This window comes from Ictidomys tridecemlineatus, chromosome 1, assembly GCF_052094955.1.
Source record: "Ictidomys tridecemlineatus isolate mIctTri1 chromosome 1, mIctTri1.hap1, whole genome shotgun sequence".
In the NCBI taxonomy this organism is placed as follows: domain Eukaryota; kingdom Metazoa; phylum Chordata; class Mammalia; order Rodentia; family Sciuridae; genus Ictidomys; species Ictidomys tridecemlineatus.
The window spans coordinates 154,475,454-154,495,471 of NC_135477.1; the positions used below are offsets into that span (position 1 = coordinate 154,475,454).

At 36.7% G+C, this 20,018-nt stretch overlaps 3 pseudogenes; 2 read left to right on the forward strand and 1 right to left on the reverse strand.

Annotated features, from left to right (window-relative positions):
* The first annotated feature begins 220 nt into the window (after nucleotides 1-220).
* LOC101960243 (transcriptional repressor protein YY1-like) lies at nucleotides 221-904 on the forward strand (annotated as a pseudogene).
* Nucleotides 905-4,395: 3,491 nt separating this feature from the next.
* LOC101959961 (olfactory receptor 2Y1-like) lies at nucleotides 4,396-5,190 on the forward strand (annotated as a pseudogene).
* An 11,274-nt stretch (nucleotides 5,191-16,464) lies between these two features.
* LOC101959669 (olfactory receptor 2Y1B-like) lies at nucleotides 16,465-17,396 on the reverse strand (annotated as a pseudogene).
* Between the last annotated feature and the right edge of the window lie 2,622 nt (nucleotides 17,397-20,018).

A 20,018-nucleotide genomic window follows, 5' to 3' on the forward strand; every position in this document is an offset into this window, starting at 1 on the left:
GAGCACACATGATTCATAAAATGAAAAATTAAGCTAGAAATTAGGAGATATTTTGCAATGTACTTCCTACAAATATTTTAGAAAAGTGAAAATACTACAATGAAATACAAATTAGAGGAGCAAATAATCCTATAAGAAAATGAAATGTACAATAAACCATAGGAAAAACTATTCAGTCCTACTCATAATCAATGAAATGCAATGAATTTCAAGTTCGAAGAACAGATCATTGGAGAGAACTTGCCTCCTGATTATTCAGAGTATATGACAGGAAAGAAACTCCCTCCTGGAGGAATCCCTGGCATTGACCTCTCAGATACAAAACAGCTGGCAGAATTTGCTAGAATGAAGCCAAGAAAAATTAAAGAAGATGATGCTCCAAGAACAATAGCTTGCCCTCATAAAGGCTGCACAAAGATGTTCAGGGATAACTCTGCTATGAGAAAACATCTGCACACCCACGGCCCCAGAGTCCACGTCTGTGCAGAATGTGGCAAAGCTTTTGTTGAGAGCTCAAAACTAAAACGACACCAACTGCTTCATACTGGAGAGAAGCCCTTCCAGTGCACATTCGAAGGCTGTGGGAAACGCTTTTCACTGGACTTCAAATTGCGCACACATGGTGCGAATCCATACCGGAGACAGGCCCTATGTGTGCCCCTTCGATGGTTGTAATAAGAAGTTTGCTCAGTCAACTAACCTGAAATCTCACATCTTAACACATGCTAAGGCCAAAAACAACCAGTGAAAAGAAGAAAAAGACGACCCTTGTGGACTGCAGGAAGCATCTTCCAGGAGTGTGAATGGGAATAAATATGCCTCTCCTTTGTATATTATTTCTAGAAAGAATTTTAAAAATGAATCCTACACACCTAAGGGACATGTTTTGATAAAGTAGTAAAAATTTTTTAAAAAAACTTTAATAAGATGACATTGCTAAGATGCTCTATCTTGCTCTGTAATCTCGTTTCAAAAACACAGTGTTTTGGTAAAGTGTGGTCCCAGCAGGAGGACAATTCATGAACTTTGAATCAAAAGACAATTCTTTATACAACAGTGCTAAAAATGGGACTTCTTTTCACATTCTTATAAATATGAAGCTCACCTGTTGCTTACAATTTTTTTAATTTTGTATTTTCCAAGGGTGCATATTGTACACATTTTGGGGATATGCTTAGTAATGCTATGTGTGATTTTTCTGGAGGTTGATAACATTGCTTGCAGTAGATTTTCTTTAAATGAATGGGCAGTCACATGCATACTTCAAAAATATTTTCCTGTACAAAGAAACTTATATAGGTTTGTTTGCTATCTTAAGTTTGGTTGTATTCTTTGATGTTAACACATTTTGTATAATTGTATCGTATAGCTGTATTGAATCATGTAGTATCAAATATTAGATGTGATTTAATAGTGTTAATCAATTTAAACCCATTTTAGTCACTTCTTTTTCCAAAAAAAAAAAAATACTGCCAGATGCTGATGTTCAGTGTAATTTCTTTGCCTGTTCAGTTACAGAAAGTGGTGCTCAGTTGTAGAATGTATTGCACCTTTTAACACCTGATGTGTACATCCCGTGTAACAGAAAGGGCAACAATAAAATAGCAATCATAAAGAAAGAATATGGCAGAAGAAAGATCTGTAAAAAAAAAGATAGTGATGAGGAGGAGCAAAGTTGGAAGAGCAGAGCTAGGCTGCAATCCCTGAGCCCTCCATTGCCCTGAGTGAAAGCAGGGAAAGAGCAAATGCCCAGGGGGTGATGATAGTGTAAATATTCTGAAACTCAATATTGAAAAGTTTGACACTTGGAGGGACTGATGTTTCGTTACTGGAGCAGAAAATAAGGACAACATTTCTTGATCCATAACCCTGACCAGGGTGGAGTTGGGGGAAGGGGTAGCAACAAGAGAAAGGGAGAGGAAAAGCACATGTGCTTACTTCTTTAACAACAGCTGGAAAGAAAAGCAGGTGGAATTAAAATGTGACAGAAAAAACAAAGAGGATATATGAATATTATATGAGAAATCAAGGGGAAAATAAGATATTTCAGATGTATGGTGAATATCTTAGGCTTAGGGTGGAATGTGGAATGTTTATAATTACCACACTGGGACTCAAGAGTTCTCCAAGGCCACACTTGGTAAACAACTCCCTTCACCACTCTTAAGGAAGCCTTGGTAATGCCCCAGGGAAGATTGGGTGCTCTTAGTCCTACAGTCAGAATATGGGTTAATAATATACCAGCTCATTGCTGGTCTCAGACAATTAGGGTGAGCAACTGGGGTTTGTTGTGGGGGATGTACCCACCTCCTAGGTCATGAGCCCCAGCAATCTTTCCTATTGAGGGAGGGAACCATATCTAGTCATTACTTATCAAAGACAGGAATTCTAATCTGAGCACTCCCCACAACAAATGAAATCAGAACCAAAGAAGATGGTATTTCCAGATATCACCAAAAATATCCAGTGTTTCTCATATCTGCTTGGAAACTGATAAAATTGAGAAAGAGAAATGAAGCAGTTTTCTCTCCTGACCTTCAAGTGAGTAATGACCAAGTGGTCTACTCTGGCTCCACAGGTAAATCTAGAATAAAGAAATAGTCTCTTAAGCAATTATCACTGGTTTCCATTATACTAGGGCCCTAGTTTGAGGCAAAGAAATTTTAAATTCATACAAAACATTATATCAATGATAGTCTTTTCTTCTCTATTGTCTATCCATCCATCTACCTATTATACATACAACATGTCAAAAAAAGTTAGCTACATCTCTTTATTTTCAACTGAGTGCACTTAGAAAAATAAGCTCTTTTTAAATGGGTACTGTGAGGGCTGACTTAAAATCCTTTTGCAGTCCCATCTGTAACTCAAATCCTATGATGCCAAGGCTTTCATTTCCAAAGTAAATTGAGGACATCAGGGGCATGGGCAGAGTTGCTGAAGTAAACCAAGGAGGGCTTTTTGAAGGACAAGATGATGGGATGAAATTCATCCTAGATGGAGACAATATTCTGGGCAGGAAGTCAGAGTTCAAACAAGAAACTTGCTAATTCAGTCTTTGAATATCAACTAAACTATCAGGATGCAAACCTTGTTTTTTTTAATTTTTTCAACTTACACTAGAAAATATTGGTGTATTATCTTTGGGAATTTGATAAAAGAACCTTGAAAATCACCCTAAATAGTTGTGGCATAATGTGGGATACTGTGTGATTTCCAACAAGAAAGGGTAAGGGTTCAGACAGAGAATGATGGAGGCTATAGAAGAGCGGATGTTGATGGAGGACAGGTAGAAGGTGTTACTGAACTAGATTTTTGATAATGAAATTAATCTCTCAAACCCTAAAGAAAGAGCAGGTATACTAAGAGAAATTAGATTCAAATTTTAAAATACATGACTGAGCTATGAAGGTGATTGAGAAGAAATTTGTGAAACCTTCTCTTTTGCTTAGATAGATTAAATATTATGATTTGAATGTGGTTCCATTATAGTCTGACAATATCATTAAGTTGATGGAATGGCATGAAAGATGTAACAGTACATGCTCTTATAAATATTTTCAAACATGATTTCTCGTCAATAAGCTTATTACCTATAGAGGTCATGCATAGACACACAGATGTGCACACATTTAACCACAAACACATAGAGATGCACATACATAATCATTGATTTTGGTATTGTAGGAAACCAAATCTGCAAAAATGCATTGCGTGTGCATAGGTGATTACCAATGGAAATTATTTTTTTTAACTTTCTGTAGTAAATATGTATGAGATATATAAGAAGTTTGGGGTTTAGTTCAGTGAGTAGAGCATTTGCCTACATGCATAAAACCCTGGTTAAATCCCTAACACAGCTAAATTAATTAATTAATTAAATATTCATATATATGTATACTCATATACATAATAACATTAAATGTACCATTGTAAGTATTGAATTCAGTGACATTTAGAATATTTACAATGTTGTGATGTTATGCAACCATCACTACTGTTCATCTCAGAAATTTTTGATCATTCTATACTACAACTGTACCAAGGAAACAATAACTTCGTTCTCCCCTTTCTCCAGAACCCTGAGGGACTATCATTCTATATTTCTATCTTTATGATTTTGACTATTTTAGGTACCTTATATAAGTGAATACATGTAACAAGTGTCCTTTTATATCTGACTTATTTCACTTTTTTTCTTGGTGCACATGTTATACAAATTAGCAAAGTGAATAAGATCAGGACTAGATAGGAGGTTCAAAACTATCTTACCCATCTTACAGTTAATGGAGGAACATTTTCACCATATCCTCAAGTGTTGTGAAACAGTATTTTAATTCAAGTTCTTCATAGGAAGCACTAAATTGTCTTCTGTTGTTTTGCAGATGCAAGGCTATGGGAAGCTTTAACACCAGTTTTGAAGAGGGCTTCATTTTGGTGGGCTTCTCAGATTGGCCACAACTGGAAGTTACCTTTTTTGTCTTCATTTCAATTTTCTTACTCCTAACCCTCTTTGGCAACAACGCCATCACTGCTCTGTCACGATTGGACCCTCCATTGCACTACCTCTTCCTGGGTGGAACTGAGTGTGTGCTCCTCTTTGTGATGGCCATTGACCACTATGCTGCTGTGTGTCATTCACTCCACTACACAACCAACATGAATTCCCTTCTCTGCCAGTCCCTGGCTATTGCTGCCTGGTGGGAGGTCTCATGAACTCCCTGATTCAGATAAGCTTCATGATGGCCATGCCTCTCTGTGGCCTCCATTACCTGCACCAGTTTTTCTGTGAGATGCCTGTATTCCAGAAGTTGGCTTGTGAAGACATTGGAGGAATAGAGGCCTATTTGTTTGTGGCTGAAGCCATAATTTTGGTCTTTCCTGTAGTCCTGATTCTAGGCTCCTATACACACAGTGCTTGGGCAGTGTGAGGATCAAGTCAATGGCTGGACTCAGAAAGGCTTTTGGAACATGTGGGTCCCATCTCTGGTGGATTGCCTTTTTTATGGCTCAGCCATGTACACATATCTCCAACCCATGGGCAGTTTCTCTGAGATTGAAGGAAAGTTTGTTGCCCTTTTTTATACTTTCATTACTCCCATGTTCAATTCTCTGATCTATACCCTAAGGAACAAGACTGTGAAGGGGGCTCTGTGGAAGGTACTGAGGAGAGACAGAGATTCCAGGTAGGAGGAGAAATTAGGGCCATAAAATATCATATAATCTCTTTCATATTATGAATCCCACCTTGTTTCTTGGAAGGCAGTTGGTAGTTAACTAGAAAGTACCTTCAGTTGGAATCAAGATTTTATTTACTTATTTTTCTGGAAGATAGAAATGGGGATCTCTTGAGTTGCTTTTTAGGCTAGTGTTTATGATCTTTGGCCAGCAAGAAGTAATTGTTATTTTATCACAACCTTCCAAGAGAAGAGTTGGGATGTGGGTGTGTTGTGTTCTCTTGTGGAAAATGGGGATCGGTTTTTGACAAGTCTGAGACTGAAAGAAGACTTAATTCAAAATTAAAGCACATTTCCAAAGCAATGGTTGCCAATGTAGTACTCTGTGCTCAAAGGCAGAGAACAAGAGTTTACTTCTGCTTTATAAATTGATTGTGGATTAGGGAGGGATATAGATGAAAGGTATAGCTTGGTTAGCATGTAAGAGGTCCTGGGTTCAATCTCCAGCATCAAAAATAAATAAATAAATAAATAAATACCTAACCATGAACCTATTCATATCTCTTCAAATCTCAGGGTCTGTTTCTAAGGTCTTTTACAGTAATCACCCTTCTATGAAATATGGCACAGTTAAGAAAAACATGAACAGAGTCACTGCGGAGAGCAAGTAGAGTTTCAGCTATGATGTCATTTCACCTACTTAAAAAAAAGCAAATGATTAGGGTGGTACTGGGCAAAGGAAAGCATAAATATCTTACAAGATACATTAAGAGTTTCAGTCAAGCTACTTATTTTGACACAAATGCTATTTTCTATTCGACTCCTGTGTTTATTACAGAATTCTTCATAATAGCCAAGATAAGGCATTAACCAGGATGTCCATCATTGGACCAATAGATAAATAAAATGTTGTGTATATACACAATGGAAAGTTATTCAGCTATAAAAAGAATGAAATCCTGTAATTTTCAATACCTGGAAGACATAATATTAAGTGAAATAAGCCAGGCACAAAAGGAAAAATATGTCAATTCCCACTCATATATGAAGCTTAAAAAGCTGGTGTCATAAAAAAGAAAGTAGATGGATGGTCACTAGACCTAGTATGCATAAGGAAGAGGGAGGATAGAGAAGGGTTGAACAATGAGTACCAAAACATAGGTAATAGGAGGAATATGTTCTCATGTTCTACAGCCCACTGGGAGAGTATGATTTATTACAATTCATTATGCTTCAAAATAATCAGAAGAGAGAAGTTTGAAGCTTCCCAACACATCAAAATGATAAATGTTTGAGGAGAGAGAAATGCAAATATTATTTATTTGATCATTACTCATTGCATACATGCATATATGTGTGTGTGTGTGTGTGTATAACTGTAGACCATAATATGTGTAATTATTATGTTAAATTAAAATTGAAAGTAAAATACAGAAAGTTACATCTTAAAACAATATTTGTCCATGTAAAAGAGAAGAAATGAACATTAAAATAGTAAATCAAGGTGAAGGGATGTAAGAAAGAAATAGACTAAAAGAGTAACACAAAGGAGAAAGAGACAGAAATATCCAGGGTAGGGAACAGTATAAAGTTAAAAAGTTCTAAGCTAAACTATAAAGAAAATGGATATTTGAAATTTCACCACTATCATTTTATCCCATGTATTTAAATAATGGTTATAAGTAAAAAATACAAGTGTTTGAGGTAAAGCAATATAGTAGTTCAGTAAGATCCACCAGAATCATATCCCACAAACACAAATTAAAGAGTTATTCATGCACCAAACTAACTTCACAAAAAATACAAAAGCCAGGTGAGAGACTATGGTACCTGCTTTTAATATAACAATAAGAAAAGATGGATTGAAAAAGAGTCTCCCACATCACACTCTCCGAAAACCAAACCATAAAGAGAGACTTCTACTTGGGGAAAGATATGAAGTCCAGGCATTAGACTTGGGACCCAGGCTAAGAATCACCAAGGTAAAACCTAATGCTGGCAGAGCCCCATGAGCTATATCTGTGGACCAAAGCATTGGAATTTCATTAGCCAGGCAGCTAAGGATGCTGCCACAAACAGTCTCCCAATCTTGAACATCACAACTATCCCTAGGCCAGCACTTGAAGATGGAGTTCTAGACCTACCCTTGCACCAGACAGAGACCTGTGCCTATGTGGGACAGATTTTTGTTATGACCTCTATCAACACCAGTTGAGGCATGGGCCTGGATACATCACTGACATTGTGCATGTCACTGAGAATGAAAAATTCAAGAGTGACCCAGCTCAGCATCAGCTCCATTGGTGAAGAGACTGCCTTTACCAAAGCTAACCCAACTTTGTGCAGCATAGTATTGGGCAAGGTCCCATTTGCTCGGGATGGGTACAGTAGGCACAGGACTTTGCCTTGGGACTTGGTGCTGGGTTTGTGGAACCTAACACTGAGAATATCCTAATGGCTTCCACTCCCAGAACAGTACACATGTCCAGAGCCTGTAAACAACCCTGATGTCAGGTGGAGACATGTGAATCAGTCAATTGGATTTCTATTCTGGCCAGCATCACCTTTGGCTGATTACAATGGTCCATCTCAGCAGTGGACAACTCAAAGCAGTGCAAGTCTTGGTTCTACCCAGAGCTGCAGTGGTTCCAGTGGGCTTTGGGCTCAGGGTATGACACTGCATTGCAGAATTTGTGGCCTCAGATATGATATAAGAGACTGAGACCAGAGCTGGGCAGAATTCTCCAATTCCTGAGTGACCCAATATGAGATTTTGGGACTACCCTCGTCTCCAGAGAAAAGCTTCCCGTGACAAATCATTATTTTTAGGCACTATTCCCATTCTTACTGAATAATACCCTCTGGTTCTGAGACAGAAACAGCACACCAATGAACCTGAACTTAATACCTCTAGTGCCTTAGAGAGCAAACTTAAATTTAGGGCACCTCTGATGGAGAGAAAGAAAGAAAGAAAGAAGAGAGAGAGAGAGAGAGAGAGAGAGAGAGAGAGAGAGAGAGAGAGAGAGAGAGAGAGAGAGAACGTGACTGTAGCCTCCAAGAAAATAAACAGCCTGTTTGAATATCTGGAAATATGAGCATGAACAAATGAACAATGCATCTTAGGAAGATTGGAATAAATACCTACAATAAAAAATCCTACAATACACAGATCTTATTCCATAAAAAGACCATTAAGAACTTTCAGGGAAATGTGACCTCACCTAATAGTCAAAATAAGATGTCAGAAGCCAACTACATAATAACCAGTATGGGCAAACTCTTAGATGAAGAATATAAAATAGCTGTTTTTAAAAAACTAATTGAGCTTAAAGAGAGCACAGAGAAACAACTTGATATTTTAACAGAGAAACTTGACAGAGAAATGAGAGAAATTCAAACAAATCAAACAGAAATCTTTGAGCAAAAAAAAAAAAAACTAAGTGAAATTAAAATGTGCCAAACACATCAATAGGAAAGAATATCAAACAGAAAAAATAAATAGAGAGTTCAAAAACAGGTTATTTTTCAAAAAAGCATTAGAAAAGAAATGAAGAAAACTTACTGAACTCTGTGCCAACAAAAAATATATTTAGGTGATTGGAGTTCAAGAGAGATCCAAGAATAACAAAGGGTTAGAAATATTATTCCAGGAGATTATAATAGGAAATTTCCAGAACATGAAGAAGGCTATAAATATCCAGATACAGAAATGTTTGAGGTCACCGGATTTTTGTTTTGTTTTGTTTTGTTTTTACTTAACCAACTCTGCCCCAAGACACATTATATGCAAGCTTTCAAAGATGAAAGATAAGGAGAAGATTCACAAAGCTACAAGAGAAAAACAAATAGCACACAAAAGTTTCCCAATTTGCCTAAAATCATACTTCAAAACAGAAATCTTACAGGCCAGGAGAGAGTGGCATTAGATATTAACAGTACTACAAGAAAAAAACGGCCAACCAATACTGTACCCACCAGTGCCCTGTATAAAGAAGAAGAGATAAAAGATATTCCTAGGCAAACAAAAGCTATTGAAATACTAAACTTCTTCAAACTTGAAAAAAGAAACATTAATAACTAAGAAGAGCCAGATGTGATTCCACATACCTGTAATACCTGTCAAGCAGGAGGCTGAGGCAGTAGGATCACACATTTGAAGCCAGCCTCAGCAATTTAGAAAGGCCCTAAGCAACTTAGTGAGACCCTGTGTCAAAAAAAAAAATGGCAGGGGTTGTAGGTTGGTGGTAAAGTGCCCCTGGGTTCAATTTCTAGTACTAAGGGTATAAAAGAGAGTATGTGTGCAAGAAGAAAAATCTGAAAAGTATAGGACTCACTGGCAAAATTAACTTTACAGACACATTCAGAAATAATCCAATCCCCCAAAATAAAGGCTGAATATTCTCTCTGATATATGGATGCTAACCCACATTAAGTGTGGGGCGGGGAGTGTGGGGAGCAGGGAATAGAGGTTCATTGGATTAGACAAAGGAGAATGAAGGAAAGGGATGGAAATAGGAATAGGAAAGACAGTAGAATGAATTGAACAGAACTTTCCTATATTCACATGAGAATACACAACCATTGTAGCTCTACATCATGTACACAAGAACGGGATCCTAATTATTAGAATTAAGTTATACTCCATGTAGGTAGAATATGTCAAAATATACTCTACTGTCACATACATCTAAAAGAACAACTAAACAAAATATGAAAGGGACCTGGGGGAGGGAAGGGGAAATGGAGAAAGAAACATTGAGGACTGATATTGCATATTGTTATATTGTATGCATATATGTAACAATGAATCTCATCATTATGTAAAACTATAATGTACTTATAAAATATGGAAAACAGTAACTGAGGTGGATAGAGCAAAGAATACTGTAAAGTTCATAATAACAATTAGCTATTTATACAAAAATGTATAATTAATAAAAATAAATTGAGATGCAATCAAAATACTGTTTTAAAAGTCAGAAAAATAGGAAAAAATGTAGTAAAAACAGACAACTATTAGCTGATTTTGAAAGACTTACTTTTAGTATAAATATATCAGGAGACTGAATATAAAAAGAAAAAAATATATAGTACACAAATGCTAAAATTAACAAACCTGGTGTAGATACACAGACATCAGGAAGGATGTTAGTGGACATTAATAATCTCATTGTGATTAAGTGGTGAAATGCATAATAGTGAAGAATACAAATCATTTAGGTCTAACATTCCAGAAAATAAGTGTGCCTAATATGAAAATTTAAAAACACATAAATAAAAATGGATAAAACAAGAAAAATATTTAAAAAAAAACTTGGAATGGAATTACCATTTGACTCAGTTATACCACTCCTCAATATATACCCAAAGAACTAAAAATTAACATACTACAGTGATGCAGCCACATCAATGTTTATAGCAGTTCAATTCACAATAGCTAAGATAAGGAACCAACAGATGAATGGATAAAGAAAATGTAGTATATATACAGAATACTACTTATTCATAAAAATGAATGACTTTATGACATTTGCAGGTAAATGGATGGATCTGGAGACACTCATGTTAAGTGAAATAAGCCAATTCCCAAAAACCAAAGGCCAAATGTTCTCTTTGAAAAATGTGGATGGTAACACACAACAAGGGGGTAATGATAAGAATATAAGTTAATTGGAACAGACAAAGGGACCAAAGGGAATGGGGGGGTTGGGAGTATGAAATAGAGTGGATTGAATCTACCATGACTTTCCTATGTTCATATATGAATACACAACCAATGAAAATACACATCATGTACAACCACAAGAATTAGAATAAGTTATACTCCACGTATATATGTCAAAACACATTCTACTGTCAGGTGTATTTAAAAAGAACATTTTTTAAATAAAAAGATTTTAAAGTATCTCATAAAAAACAGAATAGGTGGCTTCACTGCCAAGCTCTACCAAACAATTAAAGAACTAATACCAGTTATTCTAAACTTATTCCAAAAAAAATTGAAAAGGAGGAAATTCTTGTGCTCATTCTATGAGGCCAGCATTATCTTGACGCCAAAACCTGAAAGGAACACAACAACAAAATAAGGAAACTAATGCCAATTTCTTGATGAATATAGATGCAAAAATCCTCAACAAAATGCTAACAAACCAAATCCAACAGCACATTAAAAGATTATTCAACATGATCAAGTAGGATTCATCCCAGAGATGTAAGGATGGTTCAAACTACACAAATCAATAAACATGATACACTACTCCAAAAAGAATAAAGGATAAAAACCTCTTGACAATCTCAATAGATATGGAAAAAAAATTTGATAAAATTCAACATTCCTTCACAATAAAAATTCTGAAGAAATTAGGCATAGAATAAAAAATACCTCAACATAATAAAGGCCATACATAATAAGCCAACAGTTAACTTAATACTTAATGGAGAAAGGCTAAATGCCTTCTTTCTAGAATCAAGAACAAGACATGAATGGCTACTTTCACTACTTTTATTCAATATAATACTAAAAGTCCTAGCCAAAGCAATAATACACAATAAAAATAAGGCATGGTGGGGGGTCACACTGGAAAAAAGGAAGGTAAGTTTCTTATATTTGATGTAATTGCATATACAGAAGTCCTAAAGACTAATAAAAATATATACAGAAAGTCCTAATGACTACACTGAAAAACTATTAGAACTAATAAATTAATTCAGCCTTGCCGTCAATTATGCCACACTTTAATAATTTTCCTGCTCTAGTACACCTATACCTGTCTTTTCTATAGTTCATTTCTCTTTTGAATGAGAGAAAAGTTGAATGAGAGAAAAAGCAATTCTTTATCAACTTGAATGTGTATATATATATGAGATTAAACTCTAAGAGGTCTAGAATCACAAATAATTTGTAAGTGAATGATATGATGGCATGATGGCTCTCACAACACCTACTCCTGCTTCATTGTTTCCTCTTCTGCAAGATATCTACCTCAAAGGCCTATAAGAATTGCCCAAGACTAGATGGTGAAGAAGAAAAAATCTTTGCCTTGAATTATAGATGGGATTGCATGAAATGTTGGCACCAGCTAAAATGAAACTATATTAAGTCCAAATGGACAGAACTTGGGGCAGTGTATCTGAATGTATACTTTGTGTGAAAATACCCATGTCCAGATATATGACTTTATTGTGACTCATGAGATGTGGTTGATGGTTTCTCTAGTGTTCAGAGACTTACAAAGGTCTGGGAAGTACATAGAGAGAAACCTCTCAGAATGGACACAGGAGGTCATCCATTTCAAGAAAGGTTCTCAATATTTACATACACACCAAAAAGAAAAAATCTTATGGATGTCTGTCAACCTCTTTCCTCAGCTACCCCAGAGATTACTCAATGGGCCTGTGTATAAATTTGCAATGATGCAAGCAATGGAAGCTAAGCATAGTTTTGATGACAAGGATTTTTTTTTCGTTAGGTTAGTTTTAGAACTAGTGTCCTGACTGGCAAAACTAAAGGCCAGTATGGAGCCCCTCCTATCCATTATTCCTTGGGGAGGCAAGCTAGCTTTTGGGGGAAGGTTTATAACATTGAGCCCTTTCTAGCTACCTTTCTATTCTGTAATAGACTTTATTCTGCATACAGGTTAGCCTTCCCCTTCCGCAATGCCGGAGCACTATTTTCTGAGATGGTTATTGAACATCAAGACACCCCACACAGTACTCTCCCAAACAAAACTCATCAGAGCATAAGAAAAAAATGTGACCATGAATTCCATGTTTATAAAAGGCATTATTTTTTTCCATGAATCACAATGATTAGGAGAGCACTGCATTATAAACTATTTGGATGACCTACTGAAAAATAAATTATCTTACTAGCTTGAAGACAACATTTTATTGGGTTTGAAGTATTGTATACAAGGCAACATGTGCTTTATATATCTGATGTACATTTTTCCTAAACCCCAAACTAAGAAGTGAAAATAGAATGAATCTCTCACTATCTAATAACATGCTCAAGTTTTCCTTCTTATCTTCAAAAACTTGGGCTAAGGATTCAGGCTGGGCTTGGGGCTCAGTAGTACAACACTCGCCTAGCATGTATGAGTCACTGGGTTTGATCATCAGCACCACATAAAAATAAAATAAAGGTATCGTGTCCATCTAAAACTAAAAAATAAATATATTATTTTAATTTTAAAAAACACCTTTGGCTTAGCTGATTTTGTGATCTCTGCTTCCAAAAATGCCCACCAGAGGATAAACAATGGGGCTTCACATGGTGAATTCTTTCATGATGTTACTAAACTGACAATTAAGGGTAATAATTCCTTGTCTGAGGTGAATAACCTCAAATATCGAGGGAAATAGGATTGTTGCTACATCAGGGAGACAATAAAACCATCTTTGGGATTAATAGAATTCTTGGGGGTAATTCTTAATATTGCTACATTTGATAGTTATCATCTTGGAAAATTATAACCACCCAACAAAGACAGTATCACTAATTCCTAATAACCTGTAAAAACAGAAGTTTAGTTCTTCTAATTAGGTTGTGGTTGAAAGCAAAGATAATATGAACTAGGGCACAGGAGAATTGTGTGATTAAAATGAATGCCCACTATGTCCTTTAGACCCATTACAGAAATGAAGACTGTGTCTGTTATGGATAATTCTATGTATATATTAACCAATTATTTTTATTTTATTTATAGGTCACTATATCCCAAGAAGTTTCTTTTAGACCAAGTTAAAAGAACAGAACTTTAGCCAGAGTTCATGGACTCAAGAGAAGATAGACATCATGGCTGGAAGGACTTATGACCTCTATGGAAATAAGTGGAGTGTGTTGCCTTCTGTAAAGTGAAAGCCTGAATTTGTATGAAATGTAAAAACTCATATAGCGTGCACGCTGAGTGAGATAAGAATCACTGGTGCCAATCCTACTTAACTCTATTTGCTTCCAGATACATTTTTATCCTTGTCCTGATCTGCTCGGTTTTGCAATGGGGTGGGATGAGGAACAGGGGTGGAAGGCTTTGAGGACCCTACAGGCTGCATTTTCTTGTCTCTGACACCCACAGAAATTGAAGGTCAGAATTCAGGGTATGTCTACCTCCCAGTCTGCTTCAAGTGGTACTTTGGGCAATAGCACAGCACCCTCCTTTCTGCAGCTCCAGCTTCTCCAGGATTGGTTTACCATGCTGGCTACAGTTTCTTCCAAGTGATCCTACCATTGGGTGTCTAGTAACACCACTTCCTCTTTTAATTACTCAAACCTAGAGATATAACTGACTTCAAATATTGAGGTTTATTCAACATCCCCAGTTGGGATTCTTAGCCCTTTCATTGCTTAGTTTACCAGTTTTCTGCATTAAATAATTTATGCCAAAAATACTTAAAGTTGTTCTGTTTTCCTAGTTAGACCCTTGCTAACACAGACTTCTCACTGTTCTAATAAAAATGCACATGTCATCAACTCATTCATGAACAGTTGCCTTTGCAAATTTTTTCTTTGATGAAAGCATTCATAATTCAAGATTTCTCAGCCAATTAATAAATGCCTTGTTGTAGGAGATTGTCTTGTGCATTGTGCTATAGTTAGTGGAACCCCTGGCTTCCACTTAGTAGAAGGTGGTAGCACCTCATTCCCAGATTGTGATAACTGAGAATGTCCCCAGAAATTGCCAAGTGCCCCCTGTGAGTAGGAATATGATGCAATCGCTCCTAGTTGAGAACCTCTGCTCTAATTGAAAAACCTGATTTTTTAAAATACACAGTTATTTCTTTTTCTTCTTTTAAGCAAGGATTTTTATTTGAACTAATCCTTGCCTATTATACTTTGATGTGGTTATTAGAGTCTAGTTAAATACAGATGGCTGCAGACAGTCATATATATGATAATTTTATTTTTTCATTCTGTACCTTCAATCACTTGTCAATACAAAAGGTCCATCCTATATGAATGAAATATTGCACACAACACCAGAAAGATGTTTCAAAAGCATTCCAACCCATATGATGCCATTGTATATGAACATCTTGCCACATCCCTTCGTTAAACCCACATTTACTGTACATTTATAGAGCACTAGGCTCCTTGAGAAACACATGGACCAACTCAGAAAGGAGAAAGCCAATAGCAGTGTTCCCATTCCATCATAACTGTGTATAAACATTCATAGCCACACAGGAAGAAGTGTGCTTCTCAGGGAATGAGAAGAGTTGTTTTGCTCAAGTTCCACATTAATCAGTGAAGGCTCTCCCTTAAAAGATATGTCATTACAGGCTCTGGGACATATTTCAAGAAATTATGATGGACTTTGATCCCACTGTGAACCACAGAATGACAAGAAACCCATCAATGCCAAAGGGAATTTGGAACCATGGGATCATATTATAAGAAAACTACCTAAATTTAGCCATAGGGGTCAAGATATCTGACTCCCTTTACTTTCATTTCCTACTCAAAACAGGGTTTTTTATTTTCAATTTCTTTACTTTATGGAGTGAATGGGAAGCTCTGAATCATTGAAATCAGTTACTTTTTCTCTACTTAACATAGAGTTGTCTTTTTTTAATTATCATTTTTGTGACCTTGAAATTTATAAACTGTCTTATGTTCCTCAAAAATAAATGTTTATTCTTGTTCAAATATCTCCTCTAGAATTATGTTCTAGAAATTTGACATCTTCTCCAGCTTTGCCCTGAATGTTCAGGGGATTCCTTTCAATTCTAAAAAGCATAAATCTTTGATATAGTGCGTAGTCTCTGTGTATTTATCCTTGCTTTTTGTTTTACATATATTTACCCATAGTGGGCAAATATTCCATAGTGTGCCACTGACTAGATTATCTGCCATTCATATGCCTGCCTGAAGATAAAGTGAAAATAATGATATAGTGAAAAATAATGAATGAGACGTTAAAGATGCAGCTATGGCCATGAAGATGCTTAAAAAACAGTGAAATTTTCATCAGTGTTACTATAGCACGTGACTGTGTATTTGATGGTATTTGAATAAGGAAGTAACTATTCATTGAGACTAGAAAGCCATTAGCAGTAGAAGACAGGTTTACTTGCCTGTGAGAAACTGACTAAAGAAGTTCTTTTAAGGGATGATTAATTTTTCTTCCGATAAGTTTCAATCCTGAAAGGCTGCAGGGCAGCCACAGGGTAGTCCACATTAAACATCCCCTCTACCCCAAAGAAAATGAAAGAAGTTCAATTAAAGCAAGTGCATACCAAATCCTGAATCCTGTGTTGGCCTCACTTATTCTAGCTCTGGATCTCCCTATGCCTGCTCCTTCCCCATAATTTTCCTAACTGCTTTCTTCACATCCTTGTTCCTCAGTGTGTAGATCAGCCGGTTGAGAGTGGGAGCAAGAATCATGTGGAGCACTGCAAGTGCTTTGCCCTGGTCCTGAGAGTAGTTGTCCTTTGGTTATAGATACAAAAACATAGTGGTCCCATAGAAGAGTGAGACCACCATAATGTGGGAAGCACAAGTCCCAAAAGCCTTTTTCCTTCCCTCTGCTGAGCACATTTTCATGACTGCCCTGGCAATACACACATAGGAGGTCAAGATGATGGAGACAGGCACAGCTAGAATGATTAGCCGGGCAATAAACATTTTGGACTCTGTTGGGCCAGTATCCACAGAGGAGAGTTTAACAATGATCAGCAGCTCACAGAAGAAATGGTCCACATGCCGGTTTCCACAGCGAGGTAGCACAATGGCCATTGAGGACTGTAGAAAGGAGTTGGCAAACCAGAGGACTAGGAAGCTGCTGCCAGGAGGTGACACAATTTGGGGTGCATCATGGTGGTATAGCGGAGGGGCCAACAAACTGCAACATAGCGATCAACTGCCATCACGGCAAGGAGCATGCACTCAGTGGAGCCAAGTGCCAAGGCCACCCAGTACTAGACCATGCAGCCAGCATAACTGATCTTCTTTTTGCCTCCCCACATGTTCACCAGCATCTGGGGCACAATGCTAGTGGTAAAAGAGAGGTCGAGCACAGAAAGATTTCTGAGAAAGAAGTACATGGGTGTATGGAGCCGAGCATCCAGAATCAAGAGTGAGATGATGGTCCCATTACCCACAAGGGTTATGCTGTAGAGTATCAGGACAAAAAGGGAGAGGATCAGCTCCAACTCAGGATGCTCAAAGAAGCCCACTAAGATGAAATCCTCACCTGAGCTGTCATTGGTTGCTTCCATCTCCTCTTCAGAGCTATTATTTAGGAAATCTCATGTCATCTAGAGTGGGATTTAAGGGTAATAGGTGGGTAATTAATATATGTAATGGATATTGGACAAGCAGAGACCCTGGACAGGACCCAAATTATATTTTATTTTTATTTCCTCTTGTCTTTTCCAAATCATTTCACACTTGCTGGTGTGAACTCCAGCAAACTCATGGCCTCCATGGTAATAAAAGTATAACAACCATTTTCAGTTATACACAAAATCTAAATTCACTAATTTTAAATCCCAGTCTTATGAATACTAAAAACTCAGAATCTAATTCAGCATCCAGTCTTGACCTCTTTCCAGCTACAGCCCCTTTCAAGTGAACTCTTATGTTTTGGGGAGGGGGTATAGGCAGCCCCTTTCTTTTTTTGCTCTTCTCTACCAGTGTGTCAGCAGTGCCTCTAGGTTTTCCCTGTTTGGGTTATGCAAAGGGGAAGGGAAGGGATTGCCAAAGAGTCTTACTCTCCCAAGACAATGTTATGTTCTCGGAGCCTGACAGGTGTTTAACAATTGACTCTTCTCATGGGGAATATGTGTATTCTTTAGACACTACTTTGCTAGGCCAGTAGACCTGCCTATCCCCAAAATAGGTGGAGGCATCTCTTTCTGAGGCAGTGTACACCACCTTTTGTAAACTCTGGGGCTCAGGGTCCCTTTGTTCCTGTTGTGGCCCTACAGAATAAGACACAGGACAACCACTCAACACAAGCTGTCCCTTCATAGTGACCCTCTTCTGCCACACAGGAAACCATTTTACATCTTTTGGTTCAAACCCATTGCAAGCAGCCACGACTAACTTGACTCCACCATGGTAGCAGTTGTTAGCACTTTTCTCATCCCTAGACTTTCTATGTAAGAATTGAGCCTGGTTCATTCTGCCCCCTCCCAACTATTTTATATATATATAAATTTTTTTAAGTCTCCAGCTAACTCTGTTGAAGTCCCCAACCTGGAGGCCTTTTTCCTGTTGGTGGGGATAGTTTTGTACTCATATCAATACTTACTCTAAATGAATTTTTATATTTTTCTTCTCCTCTCCCTTCTCTTAATCCAGTTTAATTTTTCAAATGGGCAAAGCTCTCTGAGTTGTCCAAGAACTAATATTTATTAAAATCATTTTTGTATAAGTTCTACATATGATTGTTCTTTCACATTCACTTACAACATAAGGTTATACAAAGCAGAAAAGGGATGCATTTTAAAATACAATTCTTATGTATCAGTCACAGCAAAGGAGGGGGACCATCAATAACAACATTTTTAGGGTAGTTTCTGTGCATGTCTCTAAGTAGAAATAATTCATAGTGAGGTAGAAGATTTCAAATAAATGAGCAAAAGTTTAAAGGAATTTGGATTTATTTTCAATGGGATTCACAAATAAAGACACCAGGAAGGAAATAAAAAAGTAATAAATCCACTCTATTTAAATAGAACTTGAATAAGAAACCAGGCAGAAAGGCAAAAAAATTACTTCTATACTTTTCATTAATATTCTCTCCTTGACTCTTTCTGTGTTTTCCCTCTTCTGTTAAACAGCAATTCTCTATAGTACTTCTTTCAAGATCTTCATTGCCTTCAAGAAGCTTTAAGATATCTAAGTTTCTCCACATTTTATTTAATCTCCAACTAATCATGTTGAGTTTAAGAAAGACTCTGTCAGACCTGAAGATGTATAATCATAGTAAAGTAGTTTTCTAACTTGAATGAGGCCCTGGGTTTAACTCCCAAAATGGAGCATGGGGGAATCTCCTCATGGTACTCTAAAAACTATCCCTTTTAAAAAATAGCATCTTATCTCTTCACAGTACATATCTTGTTAGATACACTTTTTCCAGGTCTTCAGACTGAGCATATTTGATATAGTAAGAATGAGGTACTGGTATATATTCAGCCTTTCAGTGTTCTCCTTTATGATTGGTCTGTTTCATTAGAATGAATGGTTAAACAAATTTGGCATGCTATATAGTTGTTTTCCATCCTATAAAATTGAATAATTATGTATTAATCCATACCTAAATTTTAAAATCACAAATAAATTTAAAGTAAGGGGGAAAATAAATAAATGGAAGGGAAACTGATCAGGTGTAGTTTGCCATTTCACATAAGCAAAAGAGGCCCACGTGATATAAAGGAAGAATCCATTTATAAGTATGGGTTTCCATACATGCTGGGTTGGAGCTCAGAGATACAACATGGGGAAGAAGGAGGCAGAGAAACCTGAGATGGCATTTAATTTGTTCATTATTAAATATATGTTCAGCAATTTCCAAATGTGTAGCAATTAACATGTGTGTATTCAGTTAACATCTCTCCAAAGATCCCAAGTATGTGAACTCTGAATCAAATCTGGAATCACCAACTTTGGTTTGAATCACATAAAATTTTTTAAATTGGAATTTTTTAAAGAGAACAGCTCTAATATCTCAATTAAAAATCCAATGTTCACCCAAGACACAAAATTCACTTCCAGTGAATTTAAAATATTTAAGGAGACAGAAATGTTAACTACCTTGATTTTATCATTACATTACTATATAGATCTATCAAATTTTCACATCAAACTCCATACGTTTGTACCACTGAAATAAT